At 33.1% G+C, this 26,661-nt stretch overlaps 1 protein-coding gene across 9 annotated transcripts in view; it reads left to right on the top strand.

Moving 5' to 3' along the window:
- Positions 1-26,661, top strand: part of LOC106875251 (protein-tyrosine sulfotransferase 1) — a 476,119-nt gene that overhangs the window by 234,967 nt on the left and 214,491 nt on the right. For 5 of the 9 annotated variants that reach the window (XM_089354479.1, XM_089354475.1, XM_089354478.1 and 2 more), the window contains one exon: positions 26,024-26,097. The gene's annotated coding sequence lies outside the window, so the exon portion shown is untranslated. The remainder of the gene's footprint in view (positions 1-26,023; positions 26,098-26,661) is intronic. The other 4 variants (XM_052968566.2, XM_089354473.1, XM_089354471.1 and 1 more) reach the window with 1 other exon arrangement.

The following is a 26,661-nucleotide window of genomic DNA, read 5'->3' as shown; positions in this document are numbered from 1 at the left end:
GTGATAATCCAGTAAATATGAATATTGAAATAATGATTAAATGTGATTGAAAGATAATGATACATGGGAATGAGCATGACTAATGCACAAGCTAGTTATTGTAAGTATCCCACAATATCAGAGTTATTAACAAAGCAGAAATTCAATAATATATGACAATGCAATTAATGGAGAGTCATTTCAGTCTATAGATGATTTAGATATAAAATCATTTATATCTAGATGATTTTATGAACAATAAAAAGTCCATACTGATTTAGACATGTGGTGCAAATAGAAACATATATTAATTAAACAATGCCTTGTGTAGGAGTAGACAACTTCTGGAAGATGATAGACAAAAGGAGATCAGGAGAAACAATGGTAAGGTGATAATTCCGAATCACGGCATCTTCGGTCCTTTAGCATTCAAATTAGTCAGTCAAAACTAATGCTTATTTATTCATTTTGTTTTGAATTAATCATGCACTATCTTGTAACTATGAGATTTCGATAAGGTAACTGTTGTTAATTTTTTTAGAATGATATTGTTGGGTTGATGTGAAAAACCAAATCTAGCCAGTTTGAACATAAAACTGGAAGAATATTTTGGCCACATATGGCCAGTTTAAATGTGAAATCTGCCCATTTATGATGATGATAGAGATGACAATGAACTTTAAGAAAAATCAGTTTGATATATCTTCTAAACTTTAAATAAATTGATTTGTTGTTTGTTGTTCTTTTTCATTTCAATTTATCTAAATTTTCATCTAATATTGAATGAAATTAAGATAAATTCATTCAATAATCATCATTTATCGGTGCTTTGACATCTTGCTGATTGCACAAGGCAAAGAATCTGCCATAGCAATTATCTATCTATCTGTCTGTTTGTCTTTCTGTCTGTATATATGTGTGGATAGATTGATAGATTATACACACACACACACACACACACACACACACATGTATATATGGTCTAAAATATAAACTCTTATTGAATAAACCTGTAAGCTTGATCCCTATTTCAAATTACTATAGATCATATAACAATAAAAGGGAACTTGAGAAGAATTTCATGAGCCAAAATTATTCTGGAAGGTGTATTTATTTAGTTAATTTATTTATGTATTTATTTATTTTGCATAAATATTAATCAATATTATTCACGTCTAATAAAATGAAACAAATCAATCCTGTGTTTTTTTTTGTTTTTTGCTTACACATTATTTTTAGTTGTTTTTTTTTTCTTTTCTTTTTATTCTTTTATATTTTATCATTATTATTTTTTTCTGACTCATTATCAGCTAGATCAATACCGATAGCTAGATTTATTGCCTCTTTGAAGTCTGCATAACATTTTGTGCTAGAAGTGGTTTATTTAGCAACATTGATAATACCCCTGTGCTACATGTAGTTTCAACACAAAATGTCTCTTCTGATCTGAAAAACTGGTGTAATGAATTCAGTAATTTAAAAACCAAAATATGATGCCACTTATTTACAAAAGGCCTCTTTTTTTTATATTAGTGTTAACAATTTTATTACATAACATAAATTGTCTCTTTCAAACTATTGCTAATAGTTTAATCATTATTGTCATTCACACTGCCAATACAGTCACTTACTACTGTTACAAATGTTATCATAAATCAGACTGTGTCACACAGCATCTACCGTTTCTCCCATAACATTCTTTAAAACTCTTCAGAGTGCTGTTTTTATTGCATATAAAATATCTCCAGGTTTCTCTCACAAGGTAGCCAACTCATTCCAGCTGTTGAAATGGGTGAAGATTCAGCTATAGAACTTTCTTCAAGTTATTGTTTTTCCCCCCAGTTCAGCCACGATCAGATATATATCTACGATTAACACTTTTGCTGCCATATTTCTGTTGAAATGCATTGTCTTTGTTTCAATTCATTTTGAAAAATATTGAAGAATTTAGTAAAATAACGTCATTAAGTGAGTGTTTGAAACATAAATTAACATGAAAGTTTGATGTAAAGTTTTCCTTAGGTTCGCCCTTCATTCTTCCTCATGTATCTACCTGTACACAATACGCCCTTGTTAAATACCCCCCCCCCCCCAGCATATCTTCCTAATATCCACTCCCTTTACTAGTATCCACTCATTACATTCCACCCACCACCTGTACTCCCACTCTCCTTTGGAAATCTTGTGAACTCGCCCATCTACTTACCCTCTCCAGTCCCTGGTCCACATCACTATATACAGCACCTTGTACCTTGAGTGTACGATCCATGCCCCATCCCTGTCACATCTTCACCAGCTCTCCTCTCTCTCTCTCTCTCTCTCTCTCTCTCTCTCCATTTGAGGTAGCCATGTCTCTCTTCTAATGTAAGATACCTTTTCTGTCCCTCAGTACTACCCCTGCCTGCCTCAGTTGTGATGCCTTTTCCTGCAAATTACCTGATGACCTCACTGCTGTTGGTGCCATGTAAAAAGCACCCAGTACACTCTGTAAAGGTGTCGGTGTTATGAAGGGCATCAGCGATAGAAGCCATGCCAAAACAGACAGCAGAGCTTGGTGCATTCTTCTGACTTGCCAGTTCCTGTCAAACCATCTAACCCATGCCAGCATAGAAAATGGAGTTACATGATGATGATCATCATCATAATGCATCAAATTTATTGTTCAATAAAGTTTGCATTATTTATATATACAGCTGACCAATACATCACTTCTGTAAATTCAATAATGAAGTATCATTAGCTGTATACAGCATGATATCAACATCTACACTCACAAATATATCACTTAAATGCATAGAATTTTGTACATCTCTCTTCCTTGAAACATTATTGAGCTGTCAAAAGAAAACTTTAACATATACTTTAAATAAAAAAAAAAAAATTAAAATCCTGTTATAATGTACTTAACCTTTTCTAAGATGCCATGTTAAATATCAGAAGTTGGAATATAGAAATAAATTTTAAAATCCTTTTTTAATTTATTTCCATACTTTCTTTTATTGAATCTGTAGAAAAGTTGAATTTCCTCTTACATCATAAAATTATAATCAATGGCTTGTATATAGACTTCTTTCTTATTTCTGTTACTGGGAGTGATATTGGCAATTTAATCAATCAAATATAGGTTCTGTTATTTTATCTGCAATTTACTTTTCTATTACCCATCTTTGGGGTAGTTACCTTGTCAAATACAGATGTTCGTAATTTCTGTGGTTCATACAATAAGCTAAAAGTCTGAACCAAGTCAGTAGTTTTACAGACTATTTTGCAGTGTTCTGCTGTAAGAATTCCTATATTAAGTGAATTAATTACGTTTAAGTTTCTAAGTGCTTCCAGAAGTGTGTGTGTGTGCATGCGCACACGTGTATATATGTGTGCATGTGTGTGCACTCGTGTATGTGCGTGTATGTATATAATTATTATTATTATTATTTTACCAGCTGATCAAAAAATAGAAAATTAATATTTTAATAGCTAACGCATTAATCATTTAATACAAAAATCAGAGTAAAAATTAATAATGCATATTTTAATAGCTATGACTTCTTCAGCCTCGGTACATGTCAGTTATAATATCATAGGTACTGGAAAATACTGGAATTTTCACTCATTTTTTAAAAAGTAAATGACTTTAAATCAATGTTAGAGATAGAACTTCAGTGAGTGTTTTCAGACATTAGATGTGATGTGCATTTTAATATTTATTAGTGTTAAGGTGGTGAACTGTGTTGGACAAAATACTTAACAGCATTTTTGCCAGATCTTTATGTTCCAAGTTCAAGTTTCACCTAGGTTGACTTTACTTCTCATTCTTTTAGGCTTGATAAAATATTACCAACTGAACAGTGGGTTTGATGTAATCAACTAACTCCATATCCATACCCCTAAAATACTGACCTTGTACCAAAATTTAAAACAAGGCAGCAGGCTGGTAGTATCATTACTGCACCAGACAAAATACATAGCAGCATTTCTTCTGGTTCTTTACACTGTGAGTTCAAAGGCCACTGAGGTTGATTTTGTTTTCATTCTTTCCAGAGCAATAAAATAAGTACTTGTCGAGCACTAAGGCCAATGTAATCAACTTACCCTTTCCCTCAAAATTCCTGCCCTTGTGCTAACAATTTAAAACAATCATTATTGTTATTGTTATGTCATTAAAAGCTTTGGCTTCATTATTATCATTTTGATGGCAATATGAATGATTATAAGTCAGCTCAGCAGGCAAAATGCTTTGAGGCATTTCCTCCATCTGTACATTCTGAGTTCAAATTCTGCCACGATGGACTTTGTTTTTCATCCTTTTGGGGTTGAGTAAATGAGTACCAGTTGAAAACAGGGTCACTGTAATTGACTTAACCCCTCCCCTGAAATTGCTGGCCTTGTGCTAAAATTTGAAACCAATAGGATTACCTCAGGACTCTGAACCTTTCAGATGAGATGACAAAGGACCAAGATACCTGGCACCTTGCTGTACTCAAGAAGACCCATACTCCATAGCAGAAGTGTTATGGCCACTCCCCTTGGTGAAGAGGATTGGCCAGCAAGAGTCCTGTGCTGGTGCTATGTAAAAAGCACTTGTGCCAGTGCCACATGGTGGCATGTAAAAGCACCCAGGACATGCAGTGGTGTGGTTGGCATTAGGAAGTGCATCCTGCCATAGAAATCATGCCAAATCAGATTGGAGCCTGGTGCAGCTCTCCGGCTTGCCATTATGGAAACTGAATGTTAAATGATGATGATGATTATACTCATTCTCATGGCTGAAGGTTGGGGCCTCAAACAGAATCCCCACTCTTCACTACATACTGCAGTCTTATGCTGTGACTATATTCTCCTGTAGATTCCTTTCTCCGCTGCTTCCAGTCTTTGATGTCTGTGTTCCATTTTCACCTTTGTCACATGCCCATTCTTTATTTGGTTGCAATAATGATAGTTAATTCTACACAGGTTTTTCCCCAACTGCAGTTAGGTAGCACAGTGTAAAACCAGCTTCTGTGAGAGGTGTCAAACATATGAGCTGACCATAGTCGTAGGTGTGATAGAATTGATGCCTGGAATAATGGAAGAATGCTCATTGCAGTTAATAAATATGATTTGATTTTGTAGTGCTGCTAATGTTTTTAGCTCACACAACTAGAATCTTATGTGTTTCTCACTTTTAATAGTCAATAACCAGGAAGCAAAATGAATATAGATTCCAGTTTTCAACTAGATGAAAATCTACTGTAGTCCATTTCTTACCAACAAACTAATTTGTCTTTTTGCTATTGTTTTATTGGTTTCTTCTCTCTCTCTAAATTCCTTTAGTTACTGTTCTGAATAGTTAACCCTTTAATGTTTAAACTGGCTGTATCTGGTTCAAATATTTTACTTAAAACTATCCAGATCTGTTCCCTTACACCTATCCAACAATGTCATTCTAAAAATAAACAATCAAATCCTTGAAATATGAGAGCTATGAAACAATCCTTTCTACTATAGGTACAAGATCTGAAATTTCAGAGGAGTGGGTAAGTCAATTACATTGACCTCAGTGCTCAACTGGTACTTATTTTATTGACTCTGAAAGGATGAATGGCAGATTATCTCAAAACAATGGGAATAAATAAAGTATTACATTTGACGGAGTAATCTGAGCGCTAAAGAGTTAAAGTATTTCGTTGAAAATAGTATGTTCTATACATTGGTTTTCCATTTTATTTATTTACTTTTTAGTATGAAGGATTTGCCTTTATAATTCTTAGCAATAGTGAAGATTATACTTGTGCTTTGTATTTTTGTCTAGGAGCCACAAGAGATGAGTGAACTGATTTACTGAGTTACTCATCCTCAGAAAATTTCTTTTTAAGAATTTTGGAAAAAAGATTCTCAATGCCAATTGTCTTTCAAGAAATAGATTTCTATTTACGAGGAAAAATTTTCTAAAGTAGTAACTCCTTTATTCTAATTGCCATTTCATTCTTTGGTGTTCTGGTCATCATTTTCTCTAACAGTTTTGTAGGTTTTAAATAATATTCCTTACATTTCATTTAAACATAGAACTATATCTTCTATCATACGCCATTTCTATAGATAGATTTTATGACTATTTTAATTGTGAACTAATTGAATGTTTTTGAAAGGTACTAAAGTGTCCAAAGTGATATTAGAAGGAAGGCTATGAGATCAAATTTGAAATTTTGATTTCATAATAAATTTAAATTGAACATTTATCTGATTTTGTTACTGAAATAATGTTTTTTATTATCTTCTATATGTTTTTTTATGTTGGAATTATAGTAAGCATCACTTACCTTGCCAGTTATTTGCAGCGATTTCAGTTTAATGGACAATGGCAAATAACAGTATAGTACTACCAGTTTCTTGATGTAACTCTTTTGACGCCAACCCAACTGAGACCATCCCTGGTTCTGTGATACAAACTTCCTGTTTTCAAGTAATCTAAATTAAAGTCTTCCATCAAAATTTTGTGTTAATTTATGTTCCAAGCACCAAGTCAAAAATGACAAAGTTATGTTAAATTCTTCCTTGTTTTCAAAATTCTTCGAAACAGGCACTGTATTTCAACAGAAATACAATAGTGAAAGGATTAAATATTGTGTAGTTCTGAGGTTTCTCCATCATTGGATGTAATTGTTATTTAACCTCAGTTCAATTTTGATCAAGCTGATCTACTGATCAAGAATATTCTAATAATGACCCTGCTATATGTTTAGTGGTATCAAGGACTATCTCTTGTAACGATCCTTTTCCTTCTTTTTTCTTTTTTTTTTGTTTAAGACAGTGAGGTAGATTTGGTTACTATTCCTAGCAGGTTGAATATGATCACATCCTGCAGTATTTCCCAACTTTTTCTGTGCCCTGCATTCCTGGGAAGTGCTTGATGAATTTTCACACTCTTACAAATGTAATATCACATTTGAAGATGGCAAAGTTAACTGGCTAATAACTAATTGTTTTTTTTTTTTTTTTTTTTTTTTTGTGGGGGTCAGTTCTATTAAGGGGTTGTACTTGCATGGCAAATGATTTTGACCTCAGATTGTGTGTTGAAACTAAAACAATTGCTGCATAGAAGACACAAGTTAGCCATTTAGAACTACACCAAGACTGTTAACTTCACTTAACATTTATTGTTTCTAATATGGTGTCAAAATTTTCATTGCTTCAAACTGTAACCTGGTCACTGACAAATGTGTACTGCATCTAAAATTCTTTGATTATATCGCTAAATATATAGTTTGAGATGTTTTCTTTTTGCTGTTGTTTTTGTTTTTGTTGGCGTAGGTCAGTAGTTCTGGTCAAGTGCTCATAGCTGGTCAGTTAGCAATGATTTTTGGCATTTAGCTGTCTTGTATATGCCTTCTTTTCTTGTTCATTCTCTCTTTCTTTTGGCATCTTTTTATGAAGAATACAATGTGAGTCAGAAGACTAAACGTTTCAAAGAGTGGCTTTCTGGACAGGGCAAGTTTGTGTAGTAGTAATAGTAATTGTAGTAGTAATAGTAATTGTAGTAGTAATAGTAATTGTAGTAGTAATAGAATTGTAGTAGTAATAGTAATTGTAGTTGTTATTGTTTTAGTAGTAGTCATGATGATAGCTGTAGCGATGGTGTTATAGTTTGTTGTAACAGTAGTGGGGGCAGTACCAGTGGCTGTTGTAGTAGTACTTGTCATAGTAGCAGCAACACTAATGGTAGTAGTTGTTGTTGTAGCTGCAGTGGTGGTGGTAGAATCTGCAATAGTAGTAGTAGCAGCAACAGCAATGGTAACAGTAAAGTAATACACTTATGTACTAACAATACTAGTAATTATAATGATATTAACAATAGGCACTGGCGTGGCTGTATGGTAAGAAGCTTGCTTCCCAACCACACATTTGAGTTCAGTCCCATCATGTGGCACCTTCAGCAAGTGTTTTCTCCTATAGCTGCAGGCCAGCCAAAGCCTTGTGAGTGGATTTGGTAGATATATATATATATATATATATATATATATATATATATATATATATATATATATTAACAAGCTCATTGGCTGATTGCAACACCAGTGCCTGTTTTGGCACTGTTTTTCTATATATTGCTGGTGAGGAGATGAGTCACTGCTATCTCCAGTGGTTGGGCCACCATCATTGACAAGACTAAGGAAGATCAAAATCACGTGATCTGGTGATCTTGGTGCAGGAGATGGCAGAGATTTATTTCCTCACTAGAAATATGAGCAAGGATGCATTTTGCACCAAAAACCAATGTTAGCGTTTTCTCTCCTGATATCTACTGCAGTATGGTTTGTTCTAACAGAACATCCATGTTTAAGTGAGGATAAATTAGTGAATGTTTTTTGATTCGACTATGTACAGTACTGTAGATGGAAAAAGTGAACTAAAATAGCAAAAGAGCTTTTGGTTTAGTGTATAAAATGCATGTGTAAATTAAGCAATTAGAAAAATTTATAACCCTTTTGCATTTAAGCTGGCCATATCTAGACCAAATATTCTACCAGCCAGGTCCAGCCTTTCACATTCACTCCACAAAGTCATTCTAAAAATAAACCATTACATCATTGAAATCTTGAAGCTATAAGAGAACGTAAGATTAATTGAAAACAGTGTGATAAGAAGCTTGCTTCCCGGCTACATGGCTCTGGGTTCAGTCCCACTGTGTGGCACCTTGGACAAGTGTCTTCTACTATAGCCTCAGACCAACCAAAGCCTTGTGAGTAGATTTGGTAGATTGAAACTGAAAGACACCTGTCATGTCTATATATATATGTGTGTGTGTATGTGTATGCATATGTGTATGTGTGTGTATCTTTGTGTCTCTTTCCGTCCTCTCACTACCACTTGACAACTGGTGTTGATGCATTTTACATCCCTGCAACTTAGCAGTTCAACAAAAGAGACCGATAAAATAAATAAGTATTAGGTTTAAAAACATAAGTCCTGAGGTTGATTTGTTTAGCTTAAAAAAAAAACCTTTGAAGGCAGTGCTCCAGCATAACCACAATCAAATGACTGAAATAAACAGAAGAAAGATTCGACAGAGTACTCTAAATGCTAAATGGCTAAACCATGAAATCCGTCACAGTTATGAACATAAAAAGGTTAAATCCACAAATGTAGAATAATAAAATTCTTTGTATGTTGAATAGGATTACATTATTTGTGAGAATTACTTATTAATTTTATTAATTAAAACAATTTTAATACAGCATATGCTTTCCTTCTTTGTTGCATGCCATGAAATCTCCACTGAGATCCCTAAGTGGAACAGGCACCCCAGGTTATGAACTTTTGGTTCAGAGGCTTCCTTGTTAGATATTTTACATGGAAAAGGATAATTATGAACCAGCAAAGAATATTTATTTTCATATCTTAACCTTCTGCTTGCTTGCTTACTTTGTTTAAAATATTTGAAAGACAAAAAAATAAATAAATAAATAATAGTATAAAAGAATTTTCAACTTTAATTATTAAAAACTTGGTTTTTTTCCACTCAAAGAATTTCCCTTTTAAATCTTAATTTCTTTTTAAAGTCTGTGCAATATAAACAACTTAATGTTTATATCCATGCAGTCTAATCTAAACACAACCAATGGAGCAGACTGTCCAAAAGTTTTGATAAGATCTTTTTTCCTTCTTTCCATATAATAAAGAATAGTGAAAAGTTTTGTTTAAAAAAAACATCACAAAAACTGCAAGGTAACTAACTGTCTTCAATCATTTTCTAATCTTTACTTTTGTACAACTTCCAAACTTTACGTCTACTATAAGGACATTCATTGGTCTAGAAAATGTACATGATTAATTTTCATGATATTCTTTTACTTTCCACATAAGGTAGATATTTATTACCAGATTAATTATCTAAACACTCTTGCTGCAATAATAAACCATTTCCATTCAATCAGTGAAGGATAGATCATATTTACATTAATGCTGAATAAAATTTGTAACATAATGCTTACAATTAAATTCTGAAGATATTTTATCTACCCACTTCATATGTTGGAAACTGCTTAAACAAACCATTATCTTCTATAACTTTAGTTTTATTTATTTCATCTTTTATTATCATTATGTTTAAGAAAGGCCCAATATGGGAATATTTGGCTAAAATAGGGGTGTGTTCATGTGAGATTAGTGTGGCTATTGACTTTGGAACACCAGGAAGATTATTTACAAAAGTAGCAGATTCCTAATGTTATTGACTGGGAATATGTACTATAGCAGCTACAGGCACATAAGCTTGTGTGTTCATATATATATATATATATATATATATATATATATATATATATATTACGGAGATGTACTTGCATAGCAAGTGACCTGATCTGAGATCGTGTGCTGGAATGAAAACAATTGCAGTGTGGAAGGTGTTTATAAGTCATTTAAAATAACACACAAAATCCGTTAGATTCACTTCAACATTTAAATTTAATTTGTCAAAATATTTTCATCGCTTTGAGACCGCAACATGTTCACTGACAAAATTCTGTGCTGCATCACAGAATTTTGTCAGTGAACAGGTCACGGTCTCAAAGCGACGAAAATATTTTGACAAATTAAATTTAAATGTTGAAGTGAATCTAACGGATTTTGTGTGTTATTTTAAATGGCTTATAAACACCTTCCACGTTACAATTATATATATATATATATATATATATATATATATATATATATATATATATATATATATAATCATTTATTGTTTACTTGTTTCATGCATACATGTTTGTGTGGTTAAGAAATTTACTTCTCAACTACATGGTTTTGGATTCAGTCTCACTGCATGGCACCTTGGACAAATCTCTTCTACTCTAGCCCTGGACAAACCAAAGCCTTGTGAGTGAGTTTGTGTGTGCATGCGTGCATGCTGGGAAAAATGCACAGCAGTATTTCGTCTGTCTTCACATTCTGAATTCAAATTCTGCTGAAGTCAACTTTGCCTTTCATTATTTCAGAATCAGTAAAATAAGTACCAGTTGAGCAATGGGGTTGATGTAATCAACCTATCCACTTCCACAAAATTCCTCATTCCAAAATTTGAAACCAACATACTCTGTGGGATGGATGGCAAATTGTATGTCTGGATAGATTTCTTCTCAACTGAAGTTGGTATAAAGAGTATAGCTACAGTAGTGATAAGTGATAAATGTGTCCTCAAATTTTAATGTATATTATGATTGCAATTAACCAACTTATTGTTATCTGTAGTGCATATATCATAATCACAATACAATGCCCAAATATACATCTATTTTTAAACAGAGTTTTTTAGAAACGCAGATTTTCTACCATCCTACTGAAAAGATACTTATTTATCTAAATATCATTTTCAAATATCGCATATGGAAGTTATTTGAAGATATATAAGGAAGTTCAAAACATCAAAAGTATATGCGTCGCATTGAATAGGTTTGTTCTTTTCAAATTGAAATATTTGGCTTAATGCTTTTCTGATTATTGTGTTCTTGCATTGTTGTTACTAGGAATTGAAAACAATGTTATTAATTACATTTCAAAAGAGAAAACATTTTATATTGTACTGTAATTATTTAAATCATTCCTTTCACAGTTGTAATTACCAAGTGTTTATCATTCCCTTGAGATATTTTACATAACTTGCCTAGCATCCATATTGAAAATGCATAAATATAAACAGTAATGACAGTACAAAACTTCATCAATATATAATAGTGCATTATTTTTTCTTTAAATCTTATGATATATAAGATATGAAGAGAAAGCAGTCCAAGTTGGTATCTGAAATTTACTTTTATAAACTATATGATTCCCTTGTGAATATCTATTTATTTATTGGCAAGTAACAGTTTGCTGTGTGCATGTTTTATTGTTGTTGTTGCTGGTGATGGTGTGTGTGTGTGTGTGTGTGTGTGTGTGTGTGTGTGTGTGTGTGTGTGTGTGTGTGTGTGTGTCTCAAATAACCATTTTATAATATCATTCCCCAGTTTTTATTTCAAATCCTCATTAATTGTTGAATTTGTAAAATCCACTGATTGCGAGATTTGTAAAAATCACTATTATTAAAGTTAATTAATCAAGGAATGTTATGTAGCATTACATGCCACTTAACACCAATTATTTATTATCTGTATCAGTTTTATTAATTTGCTTTTTCAAATTATAAATCTCTTGAATAACAAATTAACAATTATATTAATTGTTTAAAATGTTGATATGATTATGAAATGGATTTCCTGTTCACAACACAGTGATTATTATTTTACTGATTTAATGTTAATAAATTCACCTCAATCCTTAATAAGTTTATTACAGTCATTTATCAGTTATTTATGTGAGCTATTTTCTGCTCTTCTAAATCCAATTACAATTGAGTATTAAAATACATTCTAACCTTGTTAAAATTATACAAAAATGTGTTTCTAATTACATCTGGTTTCTTAATAGCTTCAGTTTAATTGTTATGTATAATTCTATTTATATTAATGTCAGTGTCTCAGTATTCTTGTTTACTTTTTACATGTTTCAGTCATTAGACTACGGCCATGCTGGGGCACCACCTTGAAGAATTTTAGTTGAATAAATTGGCCCCAGTACTCATCTTTATTTTTTAAGCCCTGATGCTTATTTTATCCGTCTCTTTTGCTAATCCACTAAGTTACGGGGACATAAACACACCAACACTGGTTGTCAAGCGGCAGTGGGGGACGTACATAAAGACACACACACACACACACACACACACACACACATAGATATATACATACAACAGGCTTCTTTTCAGTTTCCATCTACCAAATCCATTCGTAAGGTTTTGGTTTGCTTTTATAGAAGACACTTGTCCAAGGTGCTACACAGTGGGACTAAATCAAGGACCATGTGGCTGGAAAGCAAAGAGAATATCTTTTAATTACAAGCATTAACACTTTAGTTACCATAGTTTCTAATGAAACACACTACCGTTGTTTCAATTAATTTTGAAATTAATAAAGAATGTATTAAAATTTATCATTATAAAGCAGGTGTGGAGGCTGCAAACTGCCAGAATCATTAGCACACTGGACGAAATGCTTAGCAGCATTTTGTCTGTTTTAATGTTCTAAGTTCAAATTCTACCGAGGTCATAAAATAATGGGTTGATAAAATAAGTACTAGTTGAGCACTGGGGTCGATGTAATCAATTTACACCCTTCCTCCAAATTGCTGGCCTTGTGCCAAAATTTGAAACCATCATTAACTGGGTGTTTGGAACATGAAATTTTGATGGAAGGTTTTAATTTCGATCACTTTAAAATGAGTAGTTTGTATCATAGAAGCAGAGCAGTCTCAGGTGGGATGACCTCAAAAAGAACAAATGTTTAAATAAAAAAACTTCTACAAATTTAGATTAAAACTTTTATCAGTACGTTTGAGCTCGGACACCAGCTTCTGGCTTAAATAGCCGAGAGGAATACTCAGGTGAAACATTCTGCATTATAGATACAAATACTGCAAGGGTCTTATTTACAGTAGTACAGGTGGATCTCATATATATAGATATTTATATATATGTAGTTTGGTAAGATGAAAACCTTTGATTAACTTAGATTGTTAAAACAGCTAGAAGTCAAAAACTCCCTATTGGGTTGTTTGAAATTTAGAAACCAGCAAGGAACATATACTTCAATAAGGTTAGTTGATTGAAACTTTTTGAGAATACAGACAATGTAGATTAGGGTGGATCTCATCTTTAAGACCAACTGATAAAAGTAGTGGTCATATTTCAGTCTTATTAGATCTCCTTAGTGAAACATTTTATTCAGCTAGTATGACTAAATGTGATCACTATATAGGTATATATGAAATATCCGCAATATAATCACTGTTAAATTTTAATTACCCAATGAGAGTGTTTGTCTCATGATTGCTTGGATAATTTTAGTTGGTCAGAGCTTTTTAACTCACTACATTTATGAGATGCTGCTGTACTAATAAAGTGAAGAAATTTAGTTCATAGAATACTCATCTAGCTTTTATAATTTTTCCAAGTTTGACTTGTCACCACATTAATTCCTTACTTTTAATATTTTGATAGGAAGTGAACTATTGTTTTCTGCACCAGTAGGTGAAACCTTTTGTTTTAATTTTAGATACTCTATCATGGAAAATTCCTTTTATCTCCCAAATTCACATAACACAGTAAATTAAATTTATTTAATTTAATTGTAAATATTATGTAATACACTCTGTAAACTGGTTAGTGATAGGCACCCAACTAAAATTAGAACATTGATGTGAAATATGATCACCACAGACAAAGTAGGTAGGCAGTAACTCTGGATAAGACCTGACTCAGATCATGACACCATGATGGAAAAGCTTTTTTTTTTTTTTTATATCAGAGTTGTGAACTATAAACCTTAGGGCTCACCAAAACCTTGAAATGTCAGTATTATGTAGCACAATTAGTTTGGTTCATTTGAAAAAAGAATGTCTTTCTTGAGTGTGATAACAATTTGAATAATTTTTATTGAATTCATTGTGGAATGAAAATCATTGGATGTAGTAATCTGGTGAAACTAAACAGAATAAATCAATGCTAACTGCCCAGTTTCCATTGTCACATCTTGTATCTAAGTTTTGGTATTGCCTAGAATTTATTTTACTTTTTATTGATTTACCAAGATTTAAAGTATAAAGCTGTGTGTAGCCAAATATATGACGATAGCAAAATATATGTTGACAAATGATAAAAAGACAATTTCAGGAATACGTTACTTAGGATAATTATATTAACTTTCTTATCAAATTCTCATCAACTATTACTGAGTTTGTATAGGTTCCTAATACTGTGAAGAAAAGTAAGTCATGAATATATTGTCAAGATTTTTTCATTGTTATTAATTTCCCCCTAAATTTTATTTCACCCTAAGTTCTATTGACACAGTAAGGAATTATTATAAACATTGTCTCAGATGTTGACTTCATTAATATTGTATTCTGACAGAGATTCAGCATGATACCTACACTTGGCAACTACACATTTGGCCATTGTCAACACTATATAGTAAATTTAACAAATTTTTGTTTTATTTTTCATTTGGTCAAAAATATCTAACATTGTTGAAAAATAGTTTTAATTTTTTTTTAATAAATATTTTATCTCATTATTTCCAGTTGTTCTAGTTGAAGAAAGAACTTTACTGTTTATGCGTAGAATACAAGACCAGCTACATTTGTTTGAGTGAAATCAAATTTTCACCTTATTCCCTTTCTATAGAACAAATTTATTCAAGTGAGATAATTTTATGACTGTTCAGCCTGACTTGGTAATCAAACAAGCAGAATTATGTTAGTATCCTAAAAAAAAAAAGAACTCCATGTGTTTTATGTGCTCTAAACCTTGATAGAGCAGCTGACTTTATAACCACTTGTGCAAATATCAATATTTCATTGTTCCTCTGCATAAAACTGTTGTATAATTTATGTCTGCTGAATGGTAAATGAAAACGTCTAATACATCCAGTGAAGTAAAGTGGATCTTTCTGCTGCTTTAGAAAGTATGCTCAATAGTGTGATATAAAGACCACATCAATTTTTGTTATGACCAATATAGCTGAATTTGTACATTATTGGTTTGGTGTGTATGTATGTATATGTGTGTATACACACACACACACATACACATGCATACATAAAACTAACATGATAAACTGATATGAATTTTTATTATTAAGTCTAAGTAGTTAGATGTATAGTGTAGAAATGTTAATTTGAACTTTTTATTATGAAGTGTATGTTGGATGTATATAGCATAGAAATGTTAATTTGAGCATTTTAAGTTGTTAGCTTTGAAGATCATAATATTAATCTCCTGACAGTTTTTTTTTTTTTTTATATTTTACTATTTCGCTATTTCCTCTATTAAATAATAACAACAATAATATCCTAACCACATCACTGTCTGATGATAACTTTTGAATTTATGGAAGCTGCCATATGAAATAGTAGACTTAATGAATTGCCAGCACATAGCTCTTGCAGCTACTTTGTTGTTCAAGTTTAGACGAGGTCTCTGTTGGTCTGAGGATAGCTTCCTCAATACTTCCTATCATGCTTGAAAACCCTTAAATGATGGATAAACACTCTACTTCCTCCTCTGATTAAACCATTTAAAAATGAAAAATTCACTATTAAAACAGCTTAGTTTTTGAATTTAAAACTTTCATCCTCTTTACATAAAACCCAAAATAAGTTTATAGTTCCATTACATTTCATACTATTAATGTCTTTAGATGTTCAAGCTAAGTTACCAACATTGTCAAATTTTGCTACAGTTCACGCTGTATAATCAATTGAAGTGATATTAACTTTAGCTGGACAGACAGGCTAAAGAAGTGTAAACACTGTTTCAGAAAATAGTAACTACAAAAAGTGATAATTGAAGTCTCCCAGAAGAAATCAAGATTATTTCTAAATACCTAATTCAATATTCAACCTTCTCAAAGATGAAAACCTCTTCTGAAAAATATATTAACATCCACCATAAAATGATAATGGTTTTTTTCACATATGCAGAAGGCCATGGATTTTAGGAAGAGAAACAGTTGATGAGATCGATTCCAATATTTGACTTCTTATTTCTTTGACTCCCTAGAAGGATGTATGACAAAGTCCCAGGGGAGTTGAACTCACAACATAGAGGGATACACAGGTATAAGGCCACAAATTTTGGGAATAGGAACTGTTGATTATATCTACTCAAATATTTGTCTGCTGCTTTGTTGTTCCTCCTTCTGAGAGCCCATGAAATAAACTCCACCCCAGCAAGATTTGAACTCAAAACATAAAGAAATGCAACTAAATGTCATAAACCTTAGGCTTTACTGATTCTGCCAACACACTATCAACAGAAAATAATATTGGTAACGGTAAAGTAGCATTCTTTCTTTGAACAAGTTAACTACAGACAAACCGATCTTAATATGTCCTTATTAGCTGACAGCAAAGTGTTTGGTCTCTTTTAGCAAAGCTCTGAGGATTTATAACCATATTTATTGTTAGTTGGCTTCAATGCTGCGTCACATACCAATGGAGTCACTTCAGAGTTCTTGCTTGTTCACAAAACTATGCTATCCACCTACAAAGGAAGACTGGATGGAAGAAGCTAACAACAATTCACAGGCTGCAAAGAGTTGTTCTAATCCGCTACTAAGGGTTAGATTGTCTGGCACCAGGAGGAAGATTGTCTGGCACCAAGAAGTAGATAATGGTATTTAGACTGACATGAAAACATCATCATTCAATGTTCAACATTGGTATCAATTCAATATACTCAGCTCAGTGCATTTCAAATTGTTATAATCTGATCTGACGAATAGCCTAAAGTGTTCATTATCTTGTTTCTGGTTTAAGCATTGCTTTAGCATGGTGTACCCTTTGCAAAAGAAATTTAGAAGGTATTTATACAAAACATTAAGTACTTTGAAATATTGTGGACAAATATGTTTAACTATGGATTCATACCACACATGCCAATCACTGACTCACAAGTGTGCTGTGCCCTCTCTTTGCCACTTCTACCACTACAACAGAGGCATCTGCTCATTGAAGCTAACTAATCAATTTTAGGCACTCTTGACTCGCTCACTTTCCTTCTAGTGTCACTTATAATGTGACCATCCATGTCCAAGGACCAAACTAAACACAATGCCCAGTCCTAAAACCTTAATATTCCCTTCCATTGCCTTTTCTGCCACAGTTAACTCATAACTATTCCAAGGGAAAATTAATCATATCACTCTCATTGGTCCTGGAGGGTCCACAAAAGCCATAGGCATATGTGTATGTGTATGTACTGATGTCTTGGGTATGATTGTCACAGCATTTTTGTAGGAAAATGACACTCATATGTGAACTCTATAGTTTGACATGATTACTGGTCATCTTGCTTTAGCATGTCTCTAGTTACAAATCACAGATGCTCAGGATGGTACTCGTGTTGTCCAGGCCTTTATCACTATAATCCAGTGACGTACAGATGTCTTTTTCTGGTGACCTCATTTGTTATTCTTTGTACTGAAAGTCCTGTGTAACCTGATTAAATCTGCAATATGTGCAGACATAACTAGTTGGAAATGCACAGTAAGTTACAGCTTACACTGTCACCTATGCTTCAACCCATGAAGATCAGGGATGAGACTGAATAGTCATCTGAGAGATCCTGGATGGAAAGTCAGAAATGCTATTAAGAATGAGGAAGCACAAGGAGACAGCAATCTTCTGGAAAGGTGGGGCAATTTTATTGATTTCCTATTACATATAAAGGTATTGTAAAATAGTTGGTGTTTGGAAGGGCATCCAGCTGTGAAAAAAAACATGTCAAAACAAACAACGAAGCATAGTGCAGTCTTCTGCTTTGCCAACTCCTGTCAAACCATTCAACCCATGCCAGCATGGTAAGCAGATGTTAAATGATGATATATATATATTACCTTTTGCTTTACTTGTTTCAGACTGGGGCTATGCTAAAGCACCACCTTGGAAATTTTTTCAGTTGAATAAATTGACCCCTGTTGATTTTTTAAGCCTGATATTTATTCTGTCAGTCTCTCTTGACAAATTGCTAAGTTACAGGGATGTACACACCAGCATTGGTTGTCAAACAGTGGTAGGGGATAAACACAAGGGCACACACACACACACACACACACACACACACACACACATATGATGGGCTTGTTTCACTTTCCATCTATCAAATCCACACACAGGGCTTTGGTCAGCCTGGGGCTATAGTAGAAGACACTTGTGCAAGGTGGCATGCAGTTGCACTGAACCTGGAACCATATGGTTGGGAAGCAAGCTTCTTACCACATAGCCATGGTGGCACATTTATCTATATGTGTGTGTGTGTGTGTATGTGTGCAGAACAGTTTGATTCAGATCAAAATAATTTGATTCTGATTCCTCAGTACTCTGAGTTTCAAGCGTGTGGCTAGTCATCGGTCATGTGGTTGGGGGGAAGTAGGAAGGAGCAGTAGATGTGATGGTATATGTGTACATATATATGTCCATATATCTGCATATATGCATCCATACTTATACAAGTATGTATGTGTGCTTAGATGTACATTCACACATCTGCATGCATGCATACACACACACACACACACACACACACACACACACACACACACACGAAGGCACACATGCCCACACACATACTCACAGACATATATATATATATATATGCACACACATAACACATACACATGTGCATACCTTTGTCTCCATGTACATATGCACACAAGCACATGCACACACATGCACAATGTGTGCACATGTACATATATGCACTTGCACAGATATATAATGTAGATAGGGTTAAAATCCAAGCTGTGTTCTCTTGAAGCACATTTGTTTATTCCAGCAATCTAAAGTTATATGTAAATGTTATAATTGGGAGAGGTATGCATGAGTTGAAAATTCTGGAAAATATTTTTTTGCTGAGTAAATTACATATCAAACTAAATTTTTTTTTTCTAATCTCCTGTTTTGACATATACATAAACAGCTCATTTTTTTCTTTGCCATTAGGAACCATGGCTATGGGCTTGTTACTGCTCTGGTTATATGTCCATTAAGACATTACTTGCATTAGAAAAGGTCTTTATAGTTCAGTTTTCAATGTCTACTTTCCAATTATTTCAAATACATGATTCATATCCAAAGAAGATACTTTATTGCATTGTAAGAGTTTATAATAGGAAGAACGATACGAGGTCATGCTTAAGTGATAGTAGAGGTGATAGACTGTTTGAGGTTGGCAGAAAAGTCCCTTTTTCTGAAAACAAGTACCTCCATAGTATTTCATCAAATTTTTTATTCACTCTTTTTGACGACCTTTTAGTCTTCCCAGACTGTTTTCATTTCTTGCATTGATTTCTGAATGTTATCTTTTAAAATCTTCAACCTACTCTCTTCAAAAACTACTTTACTCCTGGATAATGTTGTATTATTGACTTTCTTTCTTTCCTGTGATCTCTGTCTACAATGAATATTAGTTAGCACAATCCTGCTCACCTACTTACACCCAAAGTCATTCCAAAATAGTTTATCATACTAACTGTCAGCCAAGTCTGAAGTATTAATTTTGTTTTCTTCAGTGTTTTCTACTGTATTTGAAATAGATGTTTATTTACAAATAAACTCTGACAAAAAAAAAAAAACAATCACTTGTGATTATCTCTCTCTCTCTTTCTCTCTCTCTCACATGCATATATTCACACGTGCACTCGCACGTCACATATGTACTTACAGGTAGAAGGGACTAGGTGAGTTGTTTGAATGTCGTCTTTTTCATACCTCTATTTTCTGCGCTATCCTATATTTTCATTGATCAACCTCTGCTCTTGCAACTATCAATAATCATTTTTGACCTAGAGGGAATGACAGAATTCCATTGCTGAATTTCCTAATTGGCAAATAGATAGCACTACAATGTAAAATGAATGGCAGGATAGAAAAGCAATCCTATCATGCAAGACATCTTACAAGCAACATTACGGACAATAGATCTGGATGTAGTAGAAGAGCTTTTAGGGAATATATAAAAATGGATTGAAAGAAATGTGGAGAATATTTACTAAATATGGAACTTTGACCTAGGTACAGAAATCAGAGGATATTGTGGTGTAATGATGTAGCATGATAATATGTGGTGCTACACTTATATTCCCAAGGGTAGATAGAAGAAATCAACCAATAGTTTAATATTTTGAAAACATATTTCCTATAACAGCTAAAATTTAATTTCACTCTCATATCAATAAAATCTCATTTTCTAATGACAATTAGCAATATTATTAAACTAGGAAAGTAAAATAGTTATATATTAAATGTCCAAATATCTGAAATTGGTTGTTGCTAATAAGATGATGATATTTACTACTACATTATGTTTTAAGTGATTTGATCTTCAGTCTTCATCAGGTATTGTATTTTTGGATACCTTCATAGACTATTGCATAATACTGCTACTTTTCTTAGTGTTTAGAAATAAAAGCTTATAGTAGAAATATAGTCTGGTACTATGTGTATGAATCTATATATATGAATCGGATATCTGACGGTGACTGACGGTCAACACAAATAAAATGTAGTCATCGTCGTCATCACCACCACCACTGCCGTCATTTAACTTTCATTTTTCCATGCTCGTATGGATCAGATGAAATTTGTTGAGGCAGCTTCTCTACAACCAGATGCTCTTCCTGTCACCAACCCTCATCTTTTCCCAAGCAAGCTAATAATTCCCCATAGCTAGACATGCTTTCCATGGAAGAGTGGAAATGAACAACCTTACCTGTATAATGTTGATGCTCATCCACAACCATTGCATGATCTCTACACAAGGGTACACAGAAACACATTAACTCATACACACACAATAGACTTCTTTCAGTTTCTATCCACCAGATCCACTCAAAATGGTGCCACACAGTTGGACTTAACCCAAGACCACATGGTTGCGAAGTAAACTTCTTCTTAACCATACAGCTATGCCTGCATCTATAGCTCTGCCTGCATAATATATATATATCATCATCATCATTTAGCAGTTGTTTTCTATGCTGGCATGAGTTGGACAGTTTGACATGAGCTGACCAGTTGAAGGGCTGTTCAGGCTCCATGTCTGCATTGGCATGGTTTCTATGGCAGGATGCCCTTCCTAATTCTAACCACTTTACATAGTGTACTGGGTACTTTTACACAGCACCAGCATGGGTGCTTTTTACATAGCCCCAGCAACCTATAAACCCAAACCCACAATATTAGGGATGCTCAGCTGGAGAGGTTTGCTGGGGATGAGTCTGTATGCAAGGGCATCCGCGCTTTTATTAGCTTGACATGTCTTTTCAAGCACAGCAAACCACCAAGAGTCCCAGTTCCCTGTCATCCCCTCTGTGAGTGCTAACATCTGTAGATCCTTTCTCATCTCTTTATGCCACGTCTTCCTGGGTTTACCTCTTTCACATGTTCTCTCTACAATTAGAGATTGACACCACTTGATGCAGCTGTCTCCATTAATATGCATTAATATGCATTACCAGTGCAGTCTTCTCTCTTGTATCTGATGCTACGTGTACCCAGTTTTTCTCTCAAATCATTTACATTCTGTCTTATGTGCACACTGTTATTACTCGTCCAGCGAAGCATATATATATATATATGTATATATATGTGTGTGTGTGTGTGTATGTATGTATTATTTAAAAACTCTTTCATTTATAAAGGTGATGTTAATAGTCTGAAAACTTATCTTAAAATACCTGTGTAGTTTTATTTGATTAAAACGTTATGGCATGTGTTATTGGTTCATTGGTTGCTAATCTTTATAGCAATAGATTGAATCATCTTTACTTGATAGTCAATATTATTTAATTTTCTTTTCCTTTTGGTCATTGAAGTAAATTTTAGTTTAATGGAGTGAAAGATATCCGACAAATCTTGATGCAGTTATTTAATTCAATTTGCTCCTTTTCATTTCAACCCTTAAAGTCCATAATATTTCTCTAGTTATAAGTCCCTAATATTCATATGTAGCTGCCATTATGATTTGGTTGAATACCTTTAGTGTGAAGCAACTAAGGTATTATTAATTAGGTCACAAATATATGTGGCTAATCATTTTTAAATACAAATTTAATCATCTTTTATCATAACTTACCTGTATTTTCTTTTTCTCCTTTAGATTTGCTCTATCTGTTTCTCTCAAAATAGAGAGATATGTTTTATTTATGTGTGTCTTTGTATGAGCCACAGTTTTATTCAATTATCTCTGAGGTTGACTATGCAGGGTATTATAAAATGAATCTGGATGGTGTAGACTGTTAGCTGCTTCTGTCATTTATTAAAAGTATATGGGGGTAGGTTTCCTTCTTAAGATTCTTGAAGAATTTGGCAATTTGTTCACTAGTTGAAATCATGGTTCTCTTGCTTTAATTTTGAGGTAGGACAGCAGATTAAATAGAGTTTCTCTGTGAAACAGAGGTTGCAGTAGTTTGGGATAGTGTCTAACACTACCTATTCAATCCTTTGTTGTTTCTAAGTATATTTTGAACATCTTTTAGTGTTTTTCTGGTAATAATGATAAAACTAGTTGTTGCAATGGCGCAGATGACTGTTAAAGGAGTGTATTGATTGTAAGCTTCATGTCACGTCTTCAGATGCTGCTAATGGAGACACCTCAGGGTATTTGCCTTTTAGTGGGTGCAAAATTGTATATTATGGAAATTGCGTACAAGCTTTCCCACTTCGCTCTCTCTTTGTTCATTAGTTTCCAGTTGTTTTGTATTATAATTCCTGAGAGCAATAAATATGTTTGTCATGCAACTTGGTTTACCTTATTGTTTATACGCATAGAAGCAGCATTGTCCCTGATGTGTGTCAAACTTGACTTTTTCTGAGAGTTCACAGCTCCTGGGTACTGAAGTATTTCCTGGGTGTAGTCTTTGCTCTGCTGATGTTGTGAGAATGTTAGGAAAGATTATTTGAGATATCAGTCGGAGTAAGTATATCAATTTATGAAGAGCCTTGTTGCTTGCTTGAAACATTGTGATAAAGAAGTAAAATAACGAAATAGGGAAGGCTGAGAGTGTCCTACCCTGTAAAAATGTAAAAGTATATTAGTAAACCATGCAAGTCTATACAGTCCTAGCCTTATGGCTGGTACTGCATAGACTTACATTTCTTGACCATTTCATTCTGATGATGGACCTTGGTGCCTGAAATATATAAAGGTTATTAAACTTTTTTTCTTTTTGCATTGTGAGGAGCTATCCATCTTCAATATTTTGTTATTTTACTTTTGTATTAATGTATATTTTTCTACATTTAGTTAATATAGGAAAACATCTTCTTAATTGTACAAGAGTTTTGATTTTTTTCGCCCCCTTATTAACTAGCTTAATAACTGTGTATTTCCTAATTATTTTATTTCATTACCAAATATTTCCATTTTCTTTTTCTCCTTTACTGTTGTCAATCAGTAGATTGTAACTATGCTGTGGCACTATCCTCAGAGTTTTATTTGATTATTTCTTATTCAAGTACTTGACTGTTGCTTCACCTTTCATCTTTCTGAAGCTAAGTTGACCTCAGTTGATTTTTTATTCTGAAACTAAGGGGTTACAACTGCAATTTTTTAATATGTATACTTTGCCCAACATTCTACTAGTTTTTTCAAAAATTATAGGTGGTTTTTAAGCATTTTTAAAAACTACCTATATTGCATCTGTTGAATAAAGAAAGAACATTTCCTATTCTATAATAATTGCATTCATTACTTTTTTTCGTTGTATTTCATACTTTCACTTTTGTCAACTTTCCAAGAATACACTTGTTTTAGATACACTACAATACACTTGTTTTAGAGTTCCAGTTTATTTCTTAATATTTAGTAGTTATCAAAGTACATATCAATTCCTAATTAGATCTGTAATCTATCATTAAGATGCTCTGATTTTCATTTTATACTTTAACACTCATTAAATAAGACGAGATTTATTCAATATCTTTCTTAGACATACAGCAATGCAACTTTTTTCTTCAACCCCACAAAAAGATAAACCATTATCTGTTCTGTTTATATCCACAACTTATCTTCCCTCTATAATTCAGTCAACAGCTTTGTTTCAACAGGGGTATTAAGTGATAATTAAAAACCTCAGCTCATAATCTTTGCTGAATTAATTCTAAGTAAAACAATTCACAAGTTCTGGTAAAATAATTGTGCACATTAGTGAAAGCACATAACTTAGTGGTTATGGTATACAGCTCTCAACTGTAAGGTTGTGTGTTCAATTCCTGGTGGTGTGTTGTGTCCTTGAGCAAGACACTTTATTTCATGTTGCTCCAGTCCACTCAGCTGGCAAAAATGAGTCGTATTTGTATTTTAAAAGGGCCAGCCTTGTCTGTGTCATGCTGAATCTCCCTGAGAACTACATTAAGGGTATGTGTGTCTGTGGAGTGCTTAACCACTTGCACATTGATTTCATGAGCAGATTATTCCATTGATTGAATCAACTGGAACCCTCATTGTCATAACCAACAGAGTACCAGTAATGTGAGGTTGTTAGATTGGCTGTGTGGTTAAGAGATGCACCTCGCAACTCTGCAGTTCCAAGTTTGATTCTGTTTATTACAAGTCACTTTTGACAAGTGTTTTCTACAATTACCTCAAATTAACAAAATTCCTTGTGAGTGAAATTTGGTAAATGGAAGCTGTGTAGAAGCCAGCTGTGTGCATGATTGTAGGTCTACATATATTTGTGTGTGTATACAGATATGTGTGTGTTTGTTTGTAATGAGCATAGCATGAAAAATGGTACATTCTGATTGTATGTATTGGTCTCTAACTTCCACACTGATTTTAATCTAAGTGTATACATACAAAAACCAGTAAAAGAAGAACAAAAGACATTGCTACATATCTTCCAAGATAGATTTTAGCACCCGTTAATTTCAATATTTATAGTCGACCACTCATCATTAGGCATATTCGTTACTTGTATTTTAATCTGTGATGTCAGGTCGGTAGTTTATCCCATGACATTCTTTGTATTGAAATCTCAAAATGTTGAATTAAAAGTTAATATATCTACAAAAAACAAAACTGTTTTAATTAATTACCCATTACCTATCATTGTTTTTGATTTGTGGTTATATTTTTGATATTAAAAAAAATGCAAAATACAAGCAATAAAAAAAATTGATTGCTTTGTTCCTTAGAGTAAAAAAAAAAAAAAAAATTATTATTAATAGTAATAGAAAGAACATTGTAACTAAACTATTGTGTAAAATTGTAGAACCGTCAGTATTGGAAAATAATCATAATGATTAGAAATACTATATGAACTTAGATTTTATTTTAATATTTATTCTTCAATTTTATAGTAATGTGATATTGATTTATTACATTTTCTTTTAGTAAAATGCTTGTATAGGGATTGATGACTGAAATAACGAAAATAAAGGATTTTGAAAATGCGCTTATATGGGTTTCTGAAAGGAATACTTATATTTAATTTCTTGTATTTTCAGGTACAAACCAAACAAAATACCTTGTGTGATTTCAGAATTTGAGTAAGTTGAACATATTTCTAAGATTTAAGATTTAATGACCAAATGTATATAAATGATTATACATTTTCTTACTCAGAAAGGTTTCCATTGCTGATCTTTTGAATTAAAGATTAACTGCTTTGTTTATCCTGTTATAAGTTAAGTCATATAATATCCATTTTGCCCATTGGCTTGTAATACCTTTTCTCTCTCTCTCTCTCTCTCTCTCTCTCTCTCTCTGACTCACACACACCTCTCCTCTTCCTCTTCTTTCCAATCTCTCACCATTCTCTACCTCTGTCTACTTATTTTATTGAACAGAGAATATTAAAATAGTTTAATAACCTGGCTGTGTTATGGAGTGGAGATGGGTATTGTAATCCATTTATTGTAAAAAAAAAAATAAAAGGCTATGTTACAAAGGTCCATTGTTAGAAATCATGAGTTGAATTCTATTGCATGGATATAAATTCCTATAGAGATATGGCACAGGAGAACAATCAGAGAACATACTGATGAAAATATCAAGACAGAAATATAAAGGAAAAAAAAAACCTGATCGATAAATGATATTCAAGTCAGATT

Source organism: Octopus bimaculoides, chromosome 6, assembly GCF_046866305.1.
Source record: "Octopus bimaculoides isolate indiv1 chromosome 6, ASM4686630v1, whole genome shotgun sequence".
NCBI lineage: Eukaryota > Metazoa > Mollusca > Cephalopoda > Octopoda > Octopodidae > Octopus > Octopus bimaculoides.
This window is presented reverse-complemented; position numbering and strand designations above follow the sequence as displayed.